The sequence below is a fragment of the Taudactylus pleione genome, unplaced genomic scaffold (genome assembly GCF_031769625.1).
Source record: "Taudactylus pleione unplaced genomic scaffold, aTauple2 ptg000726l, whole genome shotgun sequence".
Taxonomy (NCBI): Eukaryota; Metazoa; Chordata; class Amphibia; order Anura; family Myobatrachidae; genus Taudactylus; species Taudactylus pleione.
In genome coordinates, this window is record NW_028285128.1 from 5,894,234 (window position 1) to 5,922,083 (window position 27,850).

The following is a 27,850-nucleotide window of genomic DNA, read 5'->3' on the forward strand; positions in this document are numbered from 1 at the left end:
TTTTTCTGCCCCTGTCTGGGTGATTCCAGAGGGGGATATCCTGGTGGAGGGACAGGTGCGTCGTGCCGAGAATCGCATCATCTCACCTCTTCCTCCTGCTGTCTAAGGTGGGGGAATGATGACACGATTTGAATTGCATCAACGAGCCTCCGGACACTTCAGTAGGGAAGTGGTAAGGATCTGGGAGGATGGTCCATTAGGAGCGATCTCCAAAATTTGTGAGTTTCCTAGAAATTCCAGGAGACTGGATAAGTATGCTTCTGTAACTGTAACCTAAGGACTGCCTTAATTGCATTTGAAAATTAAATATGAAGCTTTTTATTATGTTGTCAAATTGCAACATGGAGACATAAAAAAGAGTCCCATTAAATGTGTAAAGACTGCCAGGCTCCCAATTGGTGCAAAGGTCCCACATCTATTGTGGAGTGGAAATGGCCATACACTACTTCGCACAGTCATGAAAATGTCTCCACTTCATTTAAAAAATCTCGCTTTGCAAAAATAAATCTTGTGTCTGCAATAATTCGCAAAGAGAGATTCTCAGGTGTGTGAATCTGCAATACTCTGCAATGAGTGCCCTCAGTGGAGGATCTTCATTGGCGGCACACATAGGCAAGGTCTCCGTGTGCCCACCAGCAACCACTTCTCTCTTCCCCAACAAGGTCTATGACAGCAATCATCTCCTTGCCCCCCACCTGGGTTTCTTACCTGATTATGCCGCTGTAGAAGGAGGCTGTGCGGCCTGTGTAAATGACTACGTGCTGCCTTTTTAACACAAGAGGCGTGTGGTGGGACTACAAAGACCAGGTGCTCTATGCTATGGGGCTCATTATACTATCTTTAAAGCAATACATTATAATAAATCAAATGATGGTGTACTCGAGATGTCTATAGTATTATTATATTTAGACACTCAAGCTATAGATTACAACGGACAAAAAAAATACATTCTGTTTACCATGAAATGATGCATATTTTATAAAGGTTAGTACTTGATCAGAAATGAGAACAAGGCCTATTGAAAGTTCTACATTCAAAATGAGGAACGATTTGTGTATACCCATGATTCAAACATTTTACTTCCTTATTGGCATTGCCCTGTCTGCAAGAAAGTTCAATACTACAGCGCACTCAGCTGGTGCCAGCTGTATTGCAGTTTAGCTAAGGAGGTTTAGTTATATGATTTTTTTGCAAGTAAAAACTTATCCAAAAAATGTATTACATTAAAGGTGGAAATGGAGCATATTTTATTTTGTTATAAAAGTTTAATAATCAACCTCTAACTAGTAACTGGCTACTGCACAGGACACATTATTTTCATCACGTTATGCCACCCAAGAAAATTACAGATTTGTACAATATTTCAAACACATCACATTTCCTGTTCTTTCATATTAACACACCATAAATGACTGCAATTTACCACAGATAACACTCTGACTATAAATCATTGTTGAAGGTGACTGTTTAAAGTAAATGGGAGTTATTTGAAAGTGTCCTCCCTGTTTCCCAAGCATAAACACATGGTAATAACGAACCAACTTTGTGCTGGGAAAATAAAATAATTCTAAGAGTATAGCAGCATGTTATTGGGAAGTCCAGTAATTTATATTTTATGTTTATTGCTAATCCCGAATATGACTGTGGGGTTTAAGTTTAGGGCAGTGATGCCAGGGCAGTACAATGCACCTATAGAGGCAGCCATTTTGAATGCTCAACCTACTTATGAAACTTTAGCCAATCACTCTACTACAAGCCAGTGATAACACTGAGGCATGAGCACAACATATGTAGAGGTACATTTTAATTCTTGAATTCTGTTTCACCGATAATTTTTAATTGCAATGCAATAATGATAGCTAAGCCACTAATATACAATATTTCACTGTGCCAGGAGCGATTAATGGATCATTTCTATCTACGAATCAGCTTTGTGGCCCACTGCTTAATTTTGTATTAAAAAGTGTACTTTAATTACTTTATTATTTAAAATGATTGTATTATTGTTAAGAAACATAATGCACAAAAAATGAGGTGCATTATGTTATTATTATTATTATTATTAATAATAATAATAATAATAATATAAAACATTATCAGTATTTTTTTTAAAAGAGGATCATGGGATAATGGCGCCCATCTTCTTGACCCTTATTCACAGGTAAGGGAGCCCTGCACTATGCTTTCCCCAAAAAATGGACTGTATTAATTTGCTTCCATATGTTTTATTTTTGTTGCTAATAGGGCACAATATGTATAGCTATATTGTATATAATAGAACACAAAGCAACTTTATATATATTTTATATATACCTGAATGTGTTTTACCATACACAACACTTCCCCAATATGTCAATCACTCCATATTACTTCAAAAGAGGGGCTCATTAACTTGAATTCAGACATTTTGAAGGTGTCTCTAAGGTGCAATGAGCAAAGGAATAATCAAACATAGCATACTAATATAACTAAATATTACATTTGCGCCTCTCCTGGTGAGAGCTACCCCAAATTTTGCCATATTAGAGGTCTGTTAGATGTCTGTTATGGCAGAATTCCAAAGCCTTACTGAGAAGTGCTGACCCATGCTACCATAAAATTCACAAATATATATAGTAATTCACAATACCTTTATATAACCAAAAATCTAAAAGGTAAATTAAATGTATGTTTACATTTGTAAAGATCCTGTCAGCAGTTTACTATTTTATTTTTAAGGATGATCTTCATTAATGTTTTCATTGCTGATCAAATGACAGAGGCTAATGTTATAACCTGCATGTTGTTATGAAGGAAAGCTAACCCTTACCAGGGCAGAACATCACCATTATCACTGGCTGGCACTTCTGGCTAAGGGGGTGATTATTTTCCCTGCCTAAAAATGATCTGTATGTTGGACTATTACACACACGTCTGACTTACAGGAGATATTAGCAGTAATGTAACAATATTCCCCATTAGTGGGAAACTGCTAACAAATTCTACAAGCAACCTGTAACGTTATTGTTATTACTTGATGTTGGTGAAGGATATAATTCGTGTGGTGCATTATGAGTTGGGATTTTTGGGTGGAAATTGGAAATTCTGTGCACTTCCTGTGATTATAAAAGAGACTTGTAAGCACCTTACTAGTCAATGGCATGACATGAAAACACAGCGAAAAGTGCAACTCATCAACATGCACATGGAGGGTGACAGAGCTGAGGGTGGAGAGTGTCAAAATAAAGCTTAAAAAAAAGTGGGTGGAGGAAGAACGAAAAATGTCCTAAAAAAAATACACACACAATATTAGAGAAGGCAGAGAGTGAGCGAGGGGAGCAGCGCGCATGCGCAGTGGCAGCCTCTGGGCCATATTGGAATGAGGCAGTGAGCAGCGGCGGGGGGTGAATAGCTGAGAAGCAGAGGGAAGAGAGAGCGGCGCACCGGGCCAAGCAAATCAGCCTGGAAAAAGTCCGTGCGGGTAAGGAAAAGCTCTGCAACGGGTGTCCTTAGACAGGGGAGAGTCTGAGCTACCTGCTGAGGGGGTTTTCTCCGCTTTCTATAGGTTGTCGGCTTTTTTAAGAGCTTCCCAAGTTTGCAACAATGTATTCCTGTAGGAGGATGTTGTGTATATGTGTGAGCATGGGAGGGGGGCCAGCTCTCTGCACTTTAGCAGTGCATGGGTAATAGCTATACACCAATATACCCAGCAATGTGTGCCTGGGTGCTGGCATTGCCCTTCTACTCTCTTCTGCCCTTACTTTCTCTAGATCCATACATTTCAAACAAGAAAAACACAATACAATAAAAAAAAAAAAAGAGATATGGAGATCAACAACTTCATGCAAAGTCAGCAGCTATAGGGCATCATGTGTGTGAGTCTTGGTCACAGTAATATTGGTATTATAGAGGGAATGGGGAGAAGCGTTCATTGAGTCCCTCACAGTCTGATTTGTTTGATATGGTAGTTGTATCTTCTCCTGTCTTACAAGTGTCTCCCCCCCCCCCCCCCCCACCGTCTGTGTTATTGGCAATCATAAAAAAAACTGCATATATACAGTAAGCACAAAATTTAGTTCTCAAATGTAGTGATCTACTTAATGAAAATACAGTGTCAGTGTTTCCCTGGCACTGTCTTCCTATGTAACCCCTTCAGTGCCAGGTTGTAGCATTTTAACTTGTTTTTTTTTTCTGTATCCACACCTAGCTTTATCCATTCAAATTTTTAGTTATATTTTTTTTTTATTGTTAAAGTAGTTATTTTATTCTATTTTTGTGAGCTAAATATCTATCTGGAAAGAGACACAGTTGCAGACTACAGTAACATCAGACAAATAACTACAATAAAATAAATCTCAATGAATTTGAATGATACAACTTTATAATAGTTATAGTAATGCTTTGCTTCTTTGGCTAGAGATTTTTAGTCTGTGAGTCACTAAGCAAGAAAAAAAAATCTGATTAGGGAAGATCCCCAGAAGTATCTTTTTTTTTTTTTTTTTTTTAAAGTACTAAAAATAAAGAACTAATGGATCCTAATTGATTATCTGTATTTTCTACCAGTTGTATAGTAATACAAATAACTTGCAGTCAACAGTCGGACAATTACAGGAAATATGTCATCATTTAGGGGCATATTTATCAAGCCTTGTTTTACATAACATTAGGCAGAAACCAGGTAATTTCACTGAAATCTAACCAGCACTGAAAATCGCAGCCCCCATTACTTTCAATCTGGGCTACAGTCTGACCCCTATGGTACCAAGGCCTGATTCAGACCCGCTCGTGAGCACACAGCGCTTGCAAACAGGTCGATATTCCCCCACTGCGCATGCGCGAGCCTCAGTGAGCAACGGCAGCTCTGGGGCTCACTACAAGACGGGGCGGCTGTCTATGTTGATTGACAGCTCGCCCCGTTTTGTAGGCGGGGTGGCTGCACAAATGCAGGCGTTCCCTTAGGAATGCCTGCAGTTTGTGAGCGGCCCTACTGACCTCATTCGTGAGGTCAGTAGTGGACTTCCTTGTCTATTAGAGCAGGAAGTCCTTTCGGGCTTGCGGGAGCCGAGACCCTCCCGCAGGGTCCCGACGCAAGCCCGATTGTCGCAATAATTGTGACCACTGCCAGGCTGCTCGCACTAGCTGTGGGTGGTCACCCACAGCTTTGCGAGCATCCTGGCGGCCAAAAAAAAAAAAAAAAGCCCTGATTCAGAGCCAGCGCGCCTCTGAATCAGGCCCCAAGCTCCACAAACAGTGTTTTTTGATGACACTGTACTTGTGTACTTTACGGACTCATTGCAGAGAGAACCCAAGTGTCCTACACTCATTATTATTATCGATCATCGTAATGTCTAAATCCTCTTCACAGAGAGGACCCTGACGTCATCAGCTAGTGTCCAGAGTCATTCCCTACCATGCAAGTGGGCATAGAGGGGGAATATAACCTTGTGGTGAGCCACCGAGCCCGAAGCGTGGTGAGCACACAACTTAATTCTTTAGGTGGGGACAACTTTCAGTACTTGTGTACGTAAAGTACACAAGTACCATTTAACAAATTCATTGGGTTCTCTCTGCAATGAGTCTGTAAAGTACACAAATACTGATGACACTAGTCATTTTATGCTTATCAAGGTATTTCTGATGGAGAGGAATTGTGAATTCTCCTGTAGCCTCAGGGTCTCATTGAGACCCGCTCGCGAGCGCAGGACGTTCGCAAGCGGGTCGATGGTACCCAAATGCGCATGACGGAGGGAACTCTGTCGTGCGCATGCGCGAGACCCGGATAGCGACAGCCAAGCTGTCGCTCCGGGTCTTGCACCAAAGGGGGCGTGCTGTCGATGGTGAGTGACAGCACGCCCCCTTTGGTGGGCGTGCTGGGGGCGGTGCTGCCAGACGGAGGCGTTCCCATGGAAACACCTACCGTCTGGGGCCGGCCCCACTGACATCACTAGTGATGTCAGTGGGAGTGATTTTGGCTCTGATAGAGCCAAAATCACTCCAGGGCTTGCGGCAGCGAGACCCTACCGCAGGGTCTCGTCGCAAGCCCGATGGTCTTGACCATCGCGACCATCATCATGGACGCTCGTATAAGCTGTGGGTGGTAACCCACAGCTATGCGAGCGTCCAAAAGGCCGCTCCAAATTTAAATAGTACGGCCCTGATTCAGAGCGAGCGCTCTAGTCAGAGCGTCCGGCTCTGAATCAGGGCCTCTGTCCGGTGCAGAGGAGTTTCAGAACCTGACACTATGCGATGCACAGTGACAGTCTTTGTGGAGGAACACAAAAACACAAAACACTCCTCTGATATGCTGATGGGTATTACTCAGGGAATGTAGAGCTTTTTAGTACATAGCGAGTACAATCATGTAAAAAAAAAATTTCCACTGTGATATGGATTGAAAAAATAATGCTGCTTCTGTGATATTATTACTATACAGGCCTCTTCATGTTTTCTGTACTAGGATGAAAAAATATATATATTTCATACTTTAATAGGAATATATTGGATTCCTACAACCAAAAAAACCAATCCATTCAGAACTGTAAGAAAGTGGATGCCTACAATGGCACAGGGTTTCATACTAAGTGGAAGGTTGTTGGCAAAATAGATGTAAATGACTAACAAAAATAGAAATAATAAAGGACACACATAAAAATATCTACTTTCCGCCTCTATGTAGAGCTATGTGCCTTTGCACCAGCAGCATATACAGTATCCCCATTTTATGACAAGTCATTGTTATCAGTGAGTACTTGAACCTGCTATGTTTCAGGTGCATAAGATACGTCTCTGAGCAGGTGTCTGTGTATTTCTGCATGAGCCATGTTTGTGAAAACACTACTGTCCTCAGCCTATATTACACCGCACCCTCTCTCATCCATCCTGCCTCTCCAGTCGCAGGGAGTCATAAGTGTCAGCTGTATGCAGGCCTGCAATTGTGCATGTGTCTTCACTTTCTGAGCAGTGCGTGGACTAGAGTGATATCTCTCATAATACAGTACGCAAACTTACAAAGCACTTACTCTACAACAGCCTCTAATGGTCAGAATAACTCAGCGGCCCGCAAGTAAAGTGCCCAGAGCTATTCAGTTACAAACTATTTGGAGGCTTGAGCAGAAACAGAAATGAGCACTAACTGCTGCCTCGTAACTGTTCATGGGTTTGTAATGGAATTGCTCTGGGCACTATACCTGCAGGAACAGACCACGTGACTCAGTCCACGACTTATAAAGCCTTCCCCTAAGACTTAATTCATGTAGAACATATACTATTTAGATACCTATGCTATAAATATTTTTCTTGGAGAAATTAAAGATTGTGGTTTAGTATACAAGACTTTATTTCATGCAAGACATCACAGGAGAATTAATAAATTAGAGGGCTGGTTATCGCTTTTTGATAGACTCCTTTTTATGGTAGGTAAGAAACAGGTGTTCTCTCTTTCATACTGATCCATGTGAGCTACAAGATTTAATTATTTCAAATGGAGCTCCTCCAGTGTGAAATTATAGATCTAGAGAAGGACTATTTAATAGCTGCACTTGCCCACTTTTACAGTTCGTTAGATACACTCTAATGCTGGCCATACACCTGCACGATTTCGGGCCGATTGCCAGATTTTCGTTGAGTCATAAGATGGATCTTGTGAAAATCGTGTATTATTTTAGTAAGATAAGATCCGATGCGCGCTCCCGCAGCTCCTATAATCGGATCTTATGATCAGATGTGCAGCCCATATGTTCCATCGTAGCATGTGCAGATCGTGACGTTTATTTTGTACATGCGATCCATCGTGCAGCAATTCAAGTAATTTCAATGACTGTTTCCCTAATGAGCATGTGAGGCATAGGATCGATCATACGACAGATCCTGTGCTAAGAAAAACAGCAAACATGCTGCCGGGACTGCCAGGGAGCTCCGGGGAATCGAAGGGAAATCGTATGATGAATCGGATCTTATGCTGGTCGTATAGGTGTATGGCCAGCATAAGAGTTTATCTTGATACTTGTATCTGAAGATTCTTCTGTTCAGTGGGAGGGAGAATAAGAATTCCTCTACTTGTGTGTCCAACCCCATGCCACATCATAAACCACTGTAATTCGGCATATGGGGTGTTTTTTGATCTGCTCTATAAACTTTACACTGAATCCAGTGGCAAACGCAGGATTTCTAGAGGGGGGTTTCCAAATGCCTGATTTTAGAGTGAGTGTGGCCTGTCCATGAAGAGGGCAGAATTAGTACTCAACCAGTTTTAAATATGCGTCATACAAAGTATATTGTGTGTAATAATCCCAGCATATACAGGACCAGCGATGACAGTAAGCCATTAGATGCGGCAGTAGGACCATCCTTCCTGAGCTGGATGTATTTATTTTAGATGTGGGCACCATTCCAGAGTATTAGAGCAAGTCCGGGAGTCTGGGGGAGCAGCAGAATAACCTAGCTCTGCCCTGGACATATATGTACATATTGGGCTCTATAGCAGTGCATCTCTAACAGTGCATGTTTTCCAGATCTTCTAGTTGGTGCACAGGTTATTTATTATGGATGGATACATGTTAAAAGATCTTCGGGTGTTGCTAATTATTTAATTTGTGATACTGATAAGAACATGCAGCACTAGTAACAATCTATTATATTACTATTTCTATTGTGGTCATTGTGTGGGTTGGGGAGGGGGGTTTCCAGGCAGACGGAAACCACCCCTGCGTTTGCCTATGGAATCCTGGGTTCCAAAACAGATTCCCAGATTTCTCCATCCAAAATGAAAGAAAATGAATGAATTAGTTCTATCCATGGAAGCTAGTGCTATTATGTGCTACAGGTTGAGTCTCCCATATCTAAAATGATTGGGACCAGAAAAATTTTGGAGATCAGAATTTTCTGTACGTTTGTAGCGCTATCATTATGTATATAATGAGATAACTTGGGGATGGGATTCAAGTCTAAACACAGAATGCATTTATGGCCCTCATTCAGAGCCGCTCGTAAGCGGCCGCTCGCTCGTTCTGACTGATGTTCGCACATCTGCGCATGCGTACGGATTTTAATACGCATGCGCGAACCAGTCAGTGCGGCCGAAAATCGTTTGTTCGCTATATAGCGAATGCCTGCTATTTTGAGTGACAGAGGGAGGCGTATGTGGGTGGTAACAGGGGAAGGTGCTTGAAAACGGGGGTGTGGAATTAGATCGCAGGCGTGCTTAAAGGTCAAAACGGGCGTTTTAAGGGAGTGCATAATTAATACAGCAGCGTCATTAACCACGTCACTTGGTTTTTTTTTTACTCCGAACTGCTCGCAAAATAGCAGTTGAAAAAAACAGCCACAAGAATAGCGAGCAGTTCATATGCTGTTCGATGTACTCGATTAATCTAATAAATAGCGGACATGACGTAGGATGCGAGCGGCCAGGGGGCGTTTTTATCAAGATTACAACCGCAAGTTGTGAACAGACCGCAATTAGCGAACGGGTCATTTGAATAGCCACCCATTGTTTTAGAACGAACGACCGCAAATAGCGAGCGGCTCTGAATCAGGCCCAATGTTTCATATACAACTTATACACACAGCCTGAGGTAATATTGTACAATATTTTTAATTTTGTGCCTTAAATTTTGTGTACATTGAACCATCAGGAATCAAAGGTGTCACTATCTTGGTCATGCTCAAAAAATTCAGTATTTCTGAATATTCAGTATTTTGGAATATTTGGATATGGGAGACTCAACCAGTATGACATTAAAGACCTTATTTATCAATAAGTTTATCATTCACATTGAGTGATAAAACCTGTTGCGTATGATAATGGTGATAATCAGCTCCTAACTGTCATCTGTTTGAAAAATTACAGTTGGGAGCTTTATTGAGTGCATCCTATAAAACAATCCAAATTGACCCACTATCTATCGTGCATCCTATACTATTCCTGTGCATCGTGATAAGATTTTCAGATCTTGCCTGCAGCAGGCAAGATCTGAAGATGCAATGTATGACCAGCGAGTACGCGCATCGGCATCGTAATCGTGAGTAGAGACTCACGATTAGGACATATTTTACACGATCTGTCGTCCCGATGCGTTGGAATCGGGCTGATCGTGTAAAATATTGTCTAGTGTGTGGGCACCTTAAGTATATTAGTGTAGCGGGGAGAAACTGGTCAAATAATATTTATACATTCTTGGGACCTAAGCTGAGTGCGTTTTCTGTTGTCCTTACAGAAATTGATGTCAGCATGCATGGGTAGGAAAAGTTTTCAAAGGTGCCCACACATTGGATGATTTTTGCCACGACTTGCACTAAAACGACACATCGAAACTGCATTGTTTAAAAACGTGCAAATCGTGCAGCTTCCAGGAACGATAACGATCTTATGCGTGGTCCCGTGGGTGGTTTTTCGTATCTTCAGATCTTACCTACTGCAGTTAAGATCTGGCAATCTTTTTAACGATGCACTGGAGATCATTAAGGACGCACGATAGGTCGTTAGTCACACTGCACAGTTTAGCAAGATATCATCTGTCCAGGAGTGCCAGTGAGTTGCCCAGGGAGTTCAAGGGAAATTGTTGATGACATCGCATCTTTTGCGAGTCGTCCAGTGTGTGGGCACCTTTTAGAGAATGATCACCTTTATTGGACCTTTAGAAAATCTTGGTAGACAAATCCGAGACATGGATGTATTTGTTTAATTTTATTAAAAATTCCTATGCGCGCATTGTAGTTATTACACTTCTAACTGGACAGTAATTGTGCCCACAATTCAACAGTCAAGCGCCAGGGTTATTGTTCATGGTGGCCAAATTGAACAAGATCGATCCGTTCAGCTATTGGGATAAGTGGCTACACTACTTCTGGCTTCATTCCTGCCTGTTAATGCAGTCAGAACATTACCACACAAACCGGTCATCATATTGACCACATTCCCTTCCACGCCCTGTAATAATTCTATTGATTTCAAGAAGATCATTACCAAGCATTGAAATCATTTTGGAACTAAACATGTTGCAATATCAGGCAATCTGAAGACCATCAATTTCAGCCCTTCACTCTTCTGTTTACAAGTAATCCACAAGAAAGTGGAAAATATATGAATAAAATAAATATCCTATTGAGTTAAAGAGGGACAAAAATTACAGATGTCCTGCTACATCTTTGCTGCATACGCAGCAAATCGCAGCACCTGCAAGGCGTGCACCCGTGAGCGGATAAGCTCACTGCGTTCGCACCCACGCCTCCATAGGATTGCATGGTACGATCTCAGTGCGCGCAGTAACGCACCATAGCATATGCTGCTGCGGGTAATCACATGCCGCAATGCGTGCGCACATATTTTAGCGCTATCGGCAAAGATGTAGCAGGACACTCTGTAATTCTACTGATTCACAAAACTAGGTGCCCTGGTGCTCCTTTTGTATAATTTGCCCCCTCAATCTGACTGCAGGAGCCTCCGTACAAAAACAATATTGTGTATTACTTCTGTATTTATATAATATTTTGTATATCATACTCATTAGCAGGAGCTTCTAGAGCATTTATTTTGTTTAATCTTATACGGTATATTATTATTTATTACCAGTTATTTATATAGCACACACATATTCCGAAGCGCTTTACAGAGAATATTTGGCCATTCACATCCGTCCCTGCCCCAGTAGAGCTTACACTCTATATTCCCTACCACATATACACTAGGGGTATATTTTTGGAGTGTGGGTGGAAACCGGAGCACCCGGAGGAAACCCACGCAAGCACAAGGAGAATATACAAACTCCATACAGTTAGGGCCGTAGTGGGTATCGAACCCGCGACCTCAGCACTGTGAGGCAGTAATGCTAACCATTACACCGTCTGTGCTGCATATAATGTATATGTATTAAAATATTGTCTATGTAGATATTACTGTATTTCTAACTGTGCGTGTGGGTTCACTTGTTATGTTTGATATAACTGTGTGTAGTAACATTAGTAGGATGGGAGACCATCTCGTGTAGATTTATTGGTTTCTGCAGAGGCTCTAGTTAAGGGACTCCGTGAAATTTTGTTTGAATGAGGAGATTCCCACTTAAGCTGGGTACATACTTCAGCAATGTGGCGATGCGATGCAATGATATATTGCATCACTGTATATACTGCACAATCCGCTGTACGATGACATGATATATTGTTACAGGCTTAATGTACTTAATGTAACAACACCGTGTCGTCCGTCACATTGTCCAATCTGATGTGCAAGGAGTACATACTATACAATGGTCGTCGCAATCTATTGTAGATCGCAAGTACCTAGTTTTAGAGCATTTAGCAAGCCCCTCATCATAAGGCTATTAAAGGTGCAACCCCAAATAGGTTTGGATTTTCTTTTAATAGATTTAAAATTAAGCTATTTTTATGGCTTCTACATCTGGAAATGGGTTCAAGTCAATAGATCTACACTAAAAAGGTTGACAATATCTAATATTCATTAGGGTGGACAGGGACAAAACATGCGTGAAGATAGACTCTGTCAAAGGCTTGACCGTGAAATGGTCGACAAAAAAAATGGTAAACACATGTTTTTTTTGTTAGGGTCAAGCACTTACCGGGGGGTAAGGGTTAGGCCCTTACCCCGATAGTTAGGGTTAGGCCCTTACCCCGATGGTTAGGCATTAGGAGGGACGGTTAGGCACTAGGATGGATGGTTAGGGTTAGGCACTTACCCAGACGGTTCGGGTTAGACACCAGGAGGGAGGGTTAGGGTTAGGCACCAAGTGGAGGATTAGGATGAAGAATAGGGTTAATGTGCGTACACACTGTACGATTAAAATAGACAATATGAATAACTATATCGATTATATTGTTCATATCGTGCATTTTTGGCCCACCAAAGACCTGCGATGCGCGGGCATGTATTGTCGATATCAACCATCGCTCATACATGCAGGCTAACCTGGTCAATATCGACCAGGTTACTATAGGGACCAGCGATCATTTATCGCGGGTCGTTATAGTCGTTGGTGGGTAAATGGTATGCTGTATGATCGATATCGATCATCCAGCACACTCGGGAGATCGAACAACGATATTGTTATTTATCATCCCGTCTGTACGCACCATTAGAAAAATAAATAAAAATGTGTCAACCATTTCAGTGTTGATCTTTTGATCCTGTCAACCTTTTGTACCCATCTGTCTTCAGGATCGTTGTGTGTGTCGACCTTTTGTCCCTGTCTACCTATTGACTGATCTTTTATACCAAACCTCCTGGAAACATGTGATTTCTGTTGGTCCCAGAAAAATGTAAACTAAAATCTTCTGAGCCAGTTTGTCACCAAGCATCTTGGTGATCACATGATGTCAAAGAGAGGATAATACTGGCAAAGTTGTATTCTATACATTTCTCAAAGCCCCTCTATTTACTGCACCATATCTCTTGTGATTGTGTTTATCATGGCACTTGGCAAACTGTACATTTTTAATACCTATAATCAAAAGATTAAGGGGGTCATTCAGACCCGTTCGCGAGCGCAGGACGCTCGCAAGCGGGTCGATGTTGCCCCACTGCGCATGTGCACGACGGAGGGAGCTCCGTCGTGCGCATGCACGAGACCCGGATAGCGACGGGCTCTCCGTCGCTCCGGGTCTCGCACCAAAGGGGGCATGCTGTCGATGTTAATTGACAGCACTCCCCCTTTGGTGGGCGTGCCGGGTGCATGGCTGCCAGACGGAGGCGTTCCCATGGGAACGCCTACCGTCTCAAGCCGGCCCCACTGACATCAGTAATGATGTCAGTGGGAGTGATTTTGGCTCTGATAGAGCCAAAATCACTCCTGGGCTTGCGGTAGCGGGACCCTGCCGCAGGGTCTCGTCACAAGCCCGATGGTCTTGATCATCGCGACCATCTTTTTGGCCGCTCGCATATGCTGTGGGTGGTCACCCACAGCTATGCGAGCGGCCAGGAGGCCGCTCCATTTTCAGGGAGGAGGGCACTGATTCAGAGCGAGCGCTCTGGTCATAGCGTTCGGCTCTGAATCAGGCCCTAAGTTTAGAAGTACAAATAGTAAGGTACAATTCCATTACAAGTTTATTATAAACTGCAAACCAGAATAGTGACCCAAAACAAGTACCATGTCCAAGAGTAACATACTCAAAATTAGTTGGATGATTTTCAAACGTGTCAATGGCTTCGGCGCAACCTCCAAACTGCAAAATCATCCATCTCGCATGTGCTTCTGGATTGGAAAGTCATCATTTGTAGTTACAGCTAGAACATGGAAGATATGGCAAATTATGTATTGTTAATATAAACCCTTTATGCACATTTAATTTCGCTGACTACATCTGTCAGTTGTCTCTCAATACCAGTGTATCTGGTGCATAGAGGTTGGTCTGCCCTTACATTAAAGCAGAGGTTCCCACACGCGATCCTCAAGGCACCCCAACAGTTCAGGTTTTAGAAATAACCAAGGTTGAGCACAGGTGGTTAAATCAAATTGACTGAGGTACTAATTAAGTGACCTGTGGTAAAGCATGGATATCCTTACCATAGGCAAACGCAGGGGGGGTTTCCGTCTGCCTGGAAACCCCCCTCCCCAGCCCACACCATGACAACAATAGAAATAGTAATATAATATAATTTTACTAGTGCTGCATGTTCTTCTCAGTATCACATATGAAATAATTAGCACCACCTGTGGATCTTTTAACATGTATCAGCCAGTAATAAATAACCTGTGCACCAACTAGGAGATCTGGAAAACATTCACTGTTAGGGATGTGCTGCTATATATGTCCAGGGCAGTGCTAGGTTATTCTGCTGCTCCCAGATTCCCGGACTTGCTCTAATACTCTGAAATGGTGCCCACATCTAAAATAAAAACATTCAGCTCAGGCAGGATGGCCTACTGGCACATCTAATGGCTTAAGGTGATTCCTGGTTCTCTATATGCTGGAATTATGACACACAATATACTTTGGAAGATGCATATTAAAGCTGGTTAAGTGCTAATTCTACCCTACTATGGACTGGCCACACTCTCTCTAAAATCAAGCATTTGGAAACCCCCCTCTAGAAATCCTGCGTTTGCCACTGCTTACAACCTGGACTGTGAGGGTGCCTTGAGGACCGCGTTTGGGAGTCTCTGCACTAATGTCTTACACTTTTTTTCGGTTATTGCTCTTTTAGTCTGTGGGGATCCTGGAGTACAGAACAGCTGCCTTAACAGAGGCAGCTGCTTACATGTTCTCTATAACATCTTCCTATCACTGCTGGTCTGACTAGAGCTTACTGCTGACAGCTGCTCCAATATGTGATCTCCTTAGCCTTAAGCACTGTTTTTTTTTAACTAAATATTATTGTTTTTGTAACTAATTTTGGTAAAGGTATGTTCCATTCCCAGTGGAGACTTTATTACATTTGAATATTGTGAGGAAGTCATACACATTTAATGTAGAGACTTTGCTTTGTAAAACAGTTGTATTACACATATACACTACCGTTCAAAAGTTTGGGTCACTTAGAAATGTCCTTATTTGTGAAAGAAAAGCACTGTTTTTTTTCAATGAAGATAACATTAAATTAATCAGAATTACACTCTACACATTGTTAATGTGGTAAATTACTATACTAGCTGCAAATGTCTGGTTTTTAAAGGAATATCTACATAGGTGTATAAAGGCCCATTTACAGCAACCATCGCTCCAGTGTTCTAATGGTACATTGTGTTTGCTAAGAGCGTTAGAAGACTAATGGATGATTAGAAAACCCTTGAAAACCCTTGTGCAATTATGTTAGCTCAGCTGAAAATGGGTTTGCTCGTTAGAGAAGCTATAAAACTGGCCTCCCTTTGAGCTAGTTGAGCATCTGGAGCATCACATTTGTGGGTTCGATTATACTGTCCAAATGGCCAGAAAAAGAGAACTTTCATGTGAAACTCAGCAGTCTATTCTTGTTCTTAGAAATGAAGGCTATTCCATGCGAGAAATTGCCAAGAAACTGAACATTTCCTACAGTGTGTACTACTCCCTTCAGAGAACAGCATAAACAGGCTCTAACTAGAGTAGAAAGAGAAGTGGGAGGCCCCAGTGTACAACTGTGCAAGAAGACAAGTACATTAGAGTCTCTAGTTTGAGAAATAGATGCCTCACAAGTCCTCAACTGGCAGCTTCATTAAATGGAACCCGCAAAACGCCAGTGTCAGCGTCTACAGTGAAGAGGCGACTGCAGGATGCTGGCCTTCTAGGCAGATTGGCAAAGAAAAAGCCATATCAGAGACTAGCCAATAAAAGGAAAAGCTTAATATGTGCAAAAGAACACAGACATTGGACAGAGGAAGATTGGAATAAAGTGTTATGGACAGAAGAATCGAAGTTTGAGGTGCTTGGATCGCACAGAAGAACATTTGTGAGATGCAGAACAAGTGAAAAGATGCTGGAAGAGTGCCTGATGCCATCTGTCAAGCATGGTGGAGGTAATGTTATGGTCTGGGGCTGCTTTGGTGCTGGTAAAGTGGGAGATTTGTACAAGGTAAAAGGGATTTTGAATAAGGAAGGCTATCACTCCATTTTGCAACGCCATACCATACCCTGTGGACAGCGCTTGATTGGAGCCAATTTCCATCTCAAACAGGACAATGACCCAAAGCACACCTCCAAATTATGCAAGAACTATTTAGGGAAGAAGCAGGCAGCTGGTATTCTGTCTGTAACGGAGTGGCCAGCGCAGTCACCAGATCTCAACCCCATTGAGCTGTTGTGGGAGCAGCTTGACCCTATGGTACGCAAGAAGTGCCCATCAAGCCAATCCAACTTGTGGGAGGTGCTTCAGGAAGCGTGTGGTGAAATTTCTTCAGATTACCTCAACAAATTAACAGCTAGAATGCCAAAGGTCTGCAATGCTTAAATTGCTGCAAAAGGAGCATTCTTTGACGAAAGCAAAGTTTGAAGGACAAAATTATTATTTCAAATAAAAATCATTATTTCTAACCTTGCCAATGTCTTGACTATATGTTCTATTAATTTTGCAACTCATTTGATAAATAAGTCAGTTTTCATGTAAAAAACGAAATTGTCTGGGTGACCCAAACTTTTTAAAAGGTAGTGTATATCAGTGGTTCCCAAACTGTGCTCCACGGCACCCGGGACACTTGCAGGGGTGCTTCAGGTTGGCGGTCCAGCATCAAATCAAATTATTTATGGTCAATGTAATGTAAATATGTGCACAAACCTGTCCACCACTATATAACAAACCTAAGGATAACAGGTAAACACCATTTACTTCACTACATTTTTTTCTGAATTTCTCAATAACAAACTTTTGGGGTGCCATGAAAACATTGCTCATACACAAGGGTGCCAAGATTCAAAAAAGTTTGGGAACCACTGATATGTATACTTCTATATAACCAATGTGATGGGGAAAATGTATCACAGTTAAATATTCTATTTTTTTTTATATATAACTTTAGAGGTGAGGTTCTACATGGTGGCACAATTATAAGGTTAATGCCTCTCATTGTCAGCTATCTTGCAAAATTATTTTTGACTCCTTGGCTGAGTACCTACCTAAGAGATATATCTGGAGATGATGGTTGTTCATACACACTGAACAACCATCCTCTCCCTGCGTTTTTCTGCAGCACATGTATGGGCGGTCGTCTTACTGCCCGTACCACAACTTGGTCATTGGCTGTGCAGCACAGCCAACGTGATATGTCTGTGAACGAAGTAATTCACAGACATATTGCTGGTACACACTGGCCGACACACGCAAGATATATTGGCCAGTCAAATGATTAGTCAATATATCTGCCAGTGTGTACCCAGCATTAGCTAAGCTCATGTGATAGACTTGAAATTGCAAATTCTGCTGAAAGCTTGAGCTAAACCAGAAAACCATACTGTACTTGTGATTCTGGGAAGCTCTAAAGCACATTGGTGGGTTCCCAATGCCTCTAAAGCATATCTCTCAATATTGCCGGAAAGCAGATGGTTTTAGTATGTGTATATGTCCCTGCTTTGCAACTGCATGCCATCCAAAGGGCATGGCCACACCTGATGCCTAGCACTCCTGAAGCACTAGGCCTCCCTTGAAAACACCTCTGCATTGCATGAACCTAATCACACCACATTTTTAGCAGTCTCTCATATATCGGGACAGTTGCAAGGTTTGCTCTTAAGGTCCCAAGACTGAGAGCCTTTTCATACGCGCACCAGAGGGGGTTTCTGAGTACCCAGAAAACCCCCCTGCCCGCCGGACAGTAAGTGTAGTGCAGACCGCAGTGAGTGCGGTCCGCAACTCACAGTAACAATTGCACAGCCGCCGGCGGTGGGTAGTACACTCTTACTACCCAGCGGTGGTGTGTTTGGTTTAGCAGCCAATGAGAGTCAGACAGACTCTCATTGGCTGCTGTGCCCACGGAACCGGCCTGGCACTCACTCATGAGCTCCACCTTCCCGCTCCCTCAGTGGGTGATGGGAGAGACCTCATGATGACTCTCCCATAGTGCAGAGTGGGTCGGGAGGACGGAGGAGCAGACAGCGGCAGATGCAGGGATTCAGGTAAGTGTTTGTTTTTTTCTTTTCTTTGTCCTATATATGTAAGGGGCACTGCATAGGGGTGCGGGGACTACTACTGGGGCACTACTACGGGCACTGCTGTGTAGGGGGACCACTACAGGGGGCACTACATAGTGGGGCACTGTATATGGGGCACTACTGTGGCCACTGCATAAGGGGCACTGGCACTGCTGGGGGCACTGTATAAGGGACACTGCATTTGGGGACCACTACTGGAGGCACTGTATAAGGGGCACTGAATAGGGGGACCAATACTGGGGGCACCACATAGGGGACAATACTGGGAGCACTGTATGAGGCACTACTGGGAGCACTGTATACGGGAGCACTGTAAAAGAGGCCCTACTGGTCGGGAGGGGGTCTTTAAGCATGCTGGCTGTATTTATTTGCCTGCTGCATTCATGTTTTTTAGTGATAGAGGTGTCTGTGTGTGTGTGTCAGTGAGCATATACCCCGTCATGGGCTGAGTGGTATATTTTACTGTAGTGGTCCTAAATCCTGTGTAAGCTCCCTATCTATCTCTCTATCTATTTCTCTATCTCTGTGGCTAGATTTTTTTTTTTTTTTTAATTTGTTCGGTAACCAAGGATTTGGAAACCCCCCTTTCAAAATCCTGCGTTTGCCACTGCTTTTTCAAAGTGATAGCATCATTGTTGAAGCCTCTTTACCGTGAGCATGTGCATATGAAGGGAAAAATCATGACTGAGGGCACTTTACAACCGTGTTAGCAGGTGGAATAAGGCCCATACAATCAGGAGCGAGGATCACTGGAGTAAAAAAATTTAATTATTTAACTTGTACTAACATATTATGCCCAGCACTATATCATTAGTTTTGGATGGAATTGGCATTGAAAGAAAAGAGATGTGGCAAATTAAATATAAAACCTACATTGTAAACAATTACAGTTGTTTATGTATAAAACTTTAGGTTTGTAAGTAATGAAAAATAAAAGTCATTGATCTGCTGTGAAACCATGCATTTAAGTATCATTACATAGTGAGCGTTTATACTGTACACATAGAGAGCGGAACATAATAAAAAGGAAATTTTAAGGTGTGTGTGTAATTGTTGTTTTTTTTTTTTTTTTAATTTACATTTTTTTAATGTCACTGTTATCTGTTAGTTGGTCCCAAACAAGAGAAAGGGATAAAAAGATAGATATAGATAGGGATATTATATAATTATATATATATATATATATATATATATATATATATCTCCCTAACGGAGAGTGTTGTTACTGGATCAGTATCTCTAATTGTGCGCCTTTGTTGGGTCCGGCCGCTCCACTTCAGATGCTGCTTTTCCAAAATCGACTTGTCTAAGCTCTCCGAGGTGGTGGTTCCCTCCCATGAGTCTCCCTTTACTAATCGAGGTCGCCGACTTCATTAAGTCCACCCAGACGAACAAGAGCCTCCCGGATCATATGCCTTTACCATCTTATATTACAAATTATTCCTGGACAAGTTTGTGCCCATGCTAAACCAGGCCTTTAATCATATCACTGATTCCAGTCACTTTCACCTGCAGAGTTGTCCCGACACGTGAGGCCAAGGACAACATCGCCAAAGTTATTGATTTGATTAATTCTCTCTCTGCTTCAATGTCCCATATGCTCTTATTATCCACTGACACTGAGAAGGTTTTTGATTGCTTGAGTTTTATAAGGGGGTGCAGAAGCACCTGGGCGATTTTATGCCGTGCCCATATACTGGTGCTTTATGATAGCCCTTCAGCTCAGGTGAGAGTGAATGGAGGAAACTCAAACAGATTGGGTCATATCTAGCTACTGGGGAACCCCAATGTTCCTTGAAAGTTAAGTGAGAGCTATGTAGTGAAAGCCATGGACTCCATATTTTGTCAAATGATTTGGATGAGTTATTTAGGCTACTGGTCATAAATTCCATATGATAAACCAACAAATTTTGGAAATTATCATTTGTAGTGATGCATGTTTTTTTCAGTCAACTGGGATTTGTTCTGATGTCAGGTGGCAGAAGGGAGTGCTAATGGGAGAAGGACAAATTTGGGGTCATGTGGGACAGCTATTTGGAGATTAGGTCGATGTTTACTCTGCCAGAGACTCGAGCGTTTGGGACATGTCCACCAAATAGGAAGCAGAAAAGTACCATATATAAAGTAGTCTGTAGACATTCTCTTGAAGTTCTGTCCAATCATCATCTTCCAATGATTTCCCAGGCTCTGTTTGCCAAGTCAATTTGTGCAGATCACAGGGAGCGTTGGGGGTCTCAATCAGTATAAAGTTGAGATTAGACCTTTTGTAGAGGAGCGTCTGAGCATTTCAATCGCTGTGAGGGAACTATGGGAAAGGCGGTGTTTGACATTGGAGTGAAAATGTCTAAGCTGGAGTAAGTGGTAAATTTTTTTTTTTAGAGAGGATGGCAAACTTAAGGTGCATACACACGTAAAGATTTTCTGTCCAACCATCCAACTAGTTGATTGGTTGGAATGAACATTTGGTAAGGTATGAAAGCAAATGACAATCATCAATTTGCTCCCAAATGCCGGAAAAGGGAAAAAAAAATTGTTTGAAAAATTGTTTAGATCAAACATTTAACAAACTTGTCTGACGACCATTTTCATCTGTTTTCTGGCATTTAGGAGCAAATTGCTGATCATCAGTTACTCCCATACATTACCAGATTTTCATTCCAACCAATCAACTAGTTGGATGGTTGGACAGAAAATCTTTTCGTGTGTACCCAGCCTTAGATTGAATATCCGTGAAGGAGGGAAAAGTGTCACATTGAGTGAGGTTGTTTAAATATCGGACACTGCAAGCTGTCCATGGGATAAGCAGAACCTAGTGATCTGCCTGGAGGAAAATCAGGATTATGAAAAATTGGGATAATAGGAGAGGGAAGAGAAGAAAAATTAGAATTTTCTATATGCATTGTCCCAAATTGTCAGTGAGTGTGCAGCTGTTGGATGATGGAGAGTAAGTCTGGGGTGTTGTGGTCGAGCAAGCCACAGAAGAGACTAAACAGAAGCTAGGCCTAGTCTGTCTACCTCAATAACTTTTCAAATTTGATTAGCTCAGGAGTTGCACCATAATAAGCATTGAGTGAGCTGCATGGCCACATAATACAGTTTGAAATCCAGTATGCCGAGTCCACCTCCCTGTGAGGAGCATTTGAGCAATTTTAAGTTGTACGCAAGGATGCATACCTGCCACGATGAATGAGTATGGTGTTGCATGACTTTAAATACATGCAGGGGGACATGAATTGGGAGAGGAACCGAGGGAGTATGTTAATCTTTACTGAGTTGATGTGACCTATCCAGAAAAGAAAATGGTTAGACCATGTATGAAGGACTGACCTGATTTGAGTAAGGATATGGGGTTAATTAGCTTGGTAATGATAATAGTGATTGGTTATTTAATCTTCTGGGTGTGCTAGTGGAAGGGAAAAGTCTCTTCCATGGAGGTCCTGTCTGTAGCGGGGATGTAAAAGTCTGTTGACTTTTACATTCCCATGCAGGGGATGTAAAAGTGTTGAATTTATATCCCAAGAATTAAACATATAAATCAATCTCGCAAGGGCAGTGTCAGGTAATTAGAGGGTTTGCTATCGACAGGAGGATATTGTCTGCATATAGAGCAATATCTGTTCAGAAGGCCCAACTTTAGTTCCAGAAATTCCACTCTCTACCCTTATTTATATCTTGTCTATGGAAAATTTCGCTAGAGTGATCAGAGCCAACCCAGATATTTCAGCACAAATTGGCTTTGTTTGCCGATGACCTCTTGGCTATCGTTTTTAACACCATAATCTCTTTTCACAACTTGTCCAGTAAATATCATTGATTCTGCACCCTTTCTAACTTTTAAAATCAATTTCTCCAAAACAGACTGCTCTCAACCTTTGTATTCTTCTTCATATAGTGGTCATTCTCTGCAAATCATTCCCCTGCCATTGGATTCCCCCTCAAATTAAATACCTGGGGGTTTCTATACCAAACTGCATTGCTGATCTATTTGATTTAAACATTCTTCCACTGCTTCAGGCAGTCAGACGTGATTTACAAAAGTGGAAGGTTTTAGAAATGTCTTGGTTTGGTCGGATCAACCTTATTAAGATGAATATTCCACTAAAGGTGTTGTATCTACTTCAGATTCTCCCGATCCATGTTCCCTCTGGCTTATTTAAGGAACTAAATGGGGTCATGTGGGAGTTTGTTTGGGAGAGCCATGGCAGGGAACTCCATTGAGGTTCTTGCCACAGAAGGGATCATTCCCAGAGTAGGATGTGTGGCAACTACACTGACCCTGATGTGGCCTATAGCATCTGCTATCAATGCTATCCCTAGTAGTGCTTGTAGTCATGTGGAGTTTCTGCATTAATAACAAATCCAAATCATTATACTGGAGAAGGAAATGTCTTTTATTTGAGTGCAATTTTAAAATATTGTATTGAGCAAAGACACTTGCAGTTGATATCACTCTCTGTGATGATGCCCATGTTAAACTACTACACTGTTTGGGCCAGGTATGGCTTTTCTTCAGACAAGTGTGTGTGTGTGTGTGTGTTTCTGCACACGTGCCATGAATGGACACAATAGAAGATTTAAGCAACAGTTTAAATAGCATGAGTACTACTTACCAGGTGAGAGCCATGTAATTAATGCCTAGTACACACACCATGCTGGAACACTTGGCCCAACCCACCTAGGAGGAATACAACCAAGCCTCATTATCAGGCAACAAATCAGCAAGGAGGACAGTCACATGTTGTAAAGGTCACATGGGGCAGACACCCACTATGCCACCATACAACACAATTCATAGTGAAATCTCATCATCAATAATAGCTGCACTTATACCATGCAGCCAAACAACACTAGTGCATCTGTCCACAGTATAAGGCACCTGACTGTATGTGTATATCTGTGTATTAAATGAGCACTCTTGCTGGGCGAGATGCACTAACACCTCGCAATACTTACCGCCGGACACCGCCTCCCTGCTGATCACATATGCACTAACATATGCGATCAGCAGCACAAAGGACAGCTCTTCCGATAAGAGCTGTCCTTTGCGATCTGCCCTGCGCCGTGGACTTCCGGGTTTATGACCCGGGAGTCCATCTGCGCATGCGCAGCGTGACGGCCGCAGGGCATGCTGGGAGGGATCCGATCGGATCCATCATAGAAGCGCGATGCGTTAGAAGCCCATAGGCTTCTATAGGGTAACGCCAGCAAAAGCTGGCGCATTTTCCGTTTAGTGCATCCCGGCCGCTGTGAGAGCCCTCTATAGATGTATTTTTGATATCTAAGAGAATATCGCAGTTGCAATACTATACTGTTTCATGATATTGCCACTTTTTTGTTTACAAATGTTGCCTAGAGATACCTATGCTGTTTTTCTATTGGTGATTTAGAATGAACTCCCGTTATGTGATTGGCTTAATTATCTGTCAAACATGCGTGATGTGTTATTGCCTGTCTATAGAATGGGGTGCTGCGGCTGCATGTCTTTTTATGCTGTGACTGCTGTGCCTTGTATTGTGGACAGATGCACTAGTGTTGTTTGGCTGCATGGTATAAGTGCAGCTATTATTGATGATGAGATTTCACTATGAATTGTGTTGTATGGTGACATAGTGGGTGTCTGCCCCATGTGACCTTTACAACATGTGACTGTCCTCCTTGCTGATTTGTTGCCTGATAATGAGGCTTGGTTGTATTCCTCCTAGGTGGGGTGGGCCAATGGGGCTTGTGTTCCAGCATGGTGTGTGTATTAGGCATTAATTACATGGCTCTCACCTGGTAAGTAGTACTCATGCTATTTAAACTAATAATCTGTTGTGTGTGTGTGTGTGTGTGTGTGTGTGTGTGTGGCACCTTTTCTGATGGCTTGAGCATTCTGTGGCGTTCTATTTACCTTGACAAAGGTCCCACATGGGATCGAAACGTCGGACATAGCCTGAATATTTTGACACTGGTGGTATGTAACAAATAAAAAGAACTCTTTACCTTCTGAGATGGTGAGTGCCCTCTGAATTTGAAATTTATTGTATACAAGTGAACCTCATCATTTGCGACGGATACATGGAGGTTGCGTCCCAAATGGATGAAAATGTTGCAGTGCGTGCGGGATCCCTTGGATTCTCTTATCTATATATATATATATATATATATAATATATATATTATATCTCGAGTAAACACGTCATCGTTTGTCTCAGTAAATATATTTGTAATGGGGATATTGTAATGAAAATTTCACCAAATGTCAGCAACAACCCATGTAATCCACACATGCAATGAAATCAAACCAATGACACAGGGAAGGAGTATTGAACACTCTTACTGAAATTTATTTAATACTTCGTACAAAAGCCTTTGTTGGTAATGAAAGCTGCAAGACGCCTACTATATGGAGAAACTAGTCTCATGCATTGCTCAGGTGTGATTTTGGCCCATTCTTCCACACAAACAGTCTTCAAATTTTGAAGGTTCCGTGGGTGTCTTCTATGAACTCTAATCCTTGTTATTTCCATAGATTTTCAACTGGATTTAAGTCAGGTGATTGGCTGGGCCATTCTAGCAGCTTTATTTTCTTTCTCTGAAACCTACTGAGAGTGTCCTTGGCTGTGTGTTTGGGATCATTGTCTTACTGAAATGTCTACCCTCGTTGTATCTTCAGCATACTGGTAGATGGCAGCAGATTTTTAACAAGATTGTCTCGGTACATTTTTCCATTCATCCTTCCTTCAACCTCATGAAGTATGCCAGTACCATATGCTGAAAAACAGCCCCACACCATGATGTCCCCACCTCCAAACTTCACTGTTGGTATGGTGTTTTAGGGGTGATGTGCAGTGCCATTTCTCCTCCAAACATGGTGTGTATTATGGTATCCAAAGAGTTACATTTTGGTCTCATCTGACCAGACTACTCCCAGTATTTCACAGGCTTGTCCAAATGTTGTGCAGCAAACGTTAAACGACCTACAACATGCTTTTTCTTCAGCAATGGAGTCTTGCGTGGTGAGCGTGCATACAGGCCATGGCGGTTGAGTGCATTACCTATTGTGTTATTTGAAACAATTGTACCTGCTAATTCCAGGTCTTTCTGAAGCTCTCCACAAGTGGCCCTTTGCTATTGGACAACTCTTCTAATGCTGGTCATGGCCGGTTTATAGTGAAATGATATTCTTTCCACTTCCGGATTATGGCTCCAACAGTGCTCACTGGAACAATTCAGTAGTTTAGAAATCCTTCTGTAACCAATGCCATCAGTATGTTTTGCAACAATAAGGTTGCGAAGGTCTTGAGAGAGCTCTTTGCTTTTACCCATCATGAGGCCATCAGTTGGGAGTGAACCAACTTATATTAATTTGCAATGACAAGGGGTAGGATTGCTTTCTAATTACTGATAGATTTCAGCTGGTGTCTTGGCTTTCCATGCCTTTTTGCACCTCCCTTTCTTCATGTGTTCAGTACTTTTTCCCTCATTTCACATTATTACACATAACTTAATTTATGGACATCTATGGTTTGATTTCTTTGCATGTATGGATTGCATGGGTTGTTGCTGACATTTGGTGAAAATTCCATTACAATAACCCCATTACAGATATCTTTACTGAGAAAATGTTGATGTGTTCAGTACTTATTTTACCCGCTGTATATAAATCCATTGATCTGTATGTATCTTCAATTCCAATGTGATAAAAGTAACAGTGTAACCTAAGTTATGTACAAAAATGGAAGGATTACCAGCGTTTGAGTTGTAGAACGAGCCGTGCAGAGGGAACCAGCAGCTGTTCCATGCTCATCAATTTTTTTTTAAGACTTGGTTATTTTGTGATATACTTTTGCTACAGATGTTGCACTTTTTGGGGTGAAACCTGCCCCTTGCCTTTACACTGCCTGTATTATATCATTGCCATGAGAAATAGTAATACTGAATTACCACTACCAATTGTTCCATTAATGGGCTTTGGATGTTTGCAATGTTTGTTGTGTATTTTTTACTCTAGTTTTGTTTTAAAGTATGTATGTAATGACTTGAACCTAGCGAAAAATGTATTGGGAACAACAGTGCTGTTGTGTGTTCATGCATAGTCACCACGTTGTGGGTGTATTGATAATGGAAGACCTGCACTTGGAAATGAACTGTTGAAGAAAGGAGCCAAGTAGAGGATGAGGCCCCTTTATTTATGTGACGAAGGCAATAACGTTTCTGCTGTTTGAACACACACCGTATTACATTTTACTTTATACATTTGAAGCAGTGTTTGAATGATGCAGGGTATGTAAAACCCTTTATGGCTACAATATACCGAATTATGACATTGTCAGCAAGAGGATGCTTTTTGACACAAGTCCTAGAACGTTATGCTACCCAGTCACCAACCAGATCTCAATCCAGTAGAGCATCAGTGGAATTAGATGCAACAACTGTGGGACATATTGGTCTGGGATTCCTTTGTCAAGTCTTTGACTGGTTCAGTTCATGCCCTTACAAATTTAGGTGGTTCTAAGGGTAGTGGGGAAGTAGCTATAAATCATTTGTAGTTCTGTGTACATTCAGTTAGAAAATTATATATGTATTGCCCTTAGCAACCAATCAAGATTCTACCTATGATTTTATACTAAATTAATGAAAGCTAGAATCTTTAGAAGATGTCATAAATCTTGCCCCTTAGAACTAGAGAAGAGCTGTTCAGTTTTAGCTTGGATTTTCCCATCAAGTTTGGAAGCCCAAACTAGTATCCACCTCCAGACAGAAGTAACCCTTCAGTTCTTAGTAAAGACATGTTCCGTGAAACAAGCTATAATGTTGCACAGTTGCAGAGATTTGTGACAGACAATAAACGTAGGCTGGTGTTCGATCAAAAAGTTACATATAATAGAATTAGTTCTATGGTAACAAGAAAAACTGGAGGTATTGTCTTTCTAGATGCTCCAGGGGGGACAGGAAAAACATTCCTCCTAAATCTAATCTTGGCCAAAGTTCGTAGCCAAAAGCAGATTACAGTTGCAGTGGCCTCCTCAGCTATTGTAGCAACATTGCTTATACAACATTGTTTATACCTCAGTGTTGAGGTAAGTGTCTAAATTATATTAATGGACAGTTGAGTCCTTTTCAGGATCAATAGAATGTGGTTAAAGGCAAGGACAGTGTAGAAATTGAAGGCTGCAGATGGACTTCAAGGTCCATTCTTCAACCAAGGCAAGGTCTGGTATCCTTTCTAGTTTCTAATCTAGATATTGGTTGATCAGAGTTATTTCTATTAACAAAAAAAGATGCTTGTGATCCAATTTACTATAAGCTAAAAGTATATTTCATGT

The 27,850-nt window shown here is 41.8% G+C and overlaps 1 protein-coding gene across 1 annotated transcript in view; it reads left to right on the top strand.

The window, feature by feature from the left end:
• The first annotated feature begins 3,310 nt into the window (after positions 1 to 3,310).
• The window catches only part of SFMBT1 (Scm like with four mbt domains 1), a 96,024-nt gene continuing 71,484 nt past the window's right edge, over positions 3,311 to 27,850 (top strand). Inside the window, exon 1 of the mRNA XM_088456913.1 lies at positions 3,311 to 3,460. The gene's annotated coding sequence lies outside the window, so the exon portion shown is untranslated. The remainder of the gene's footprint in view (positions 3,461 to 27,850) is intronic.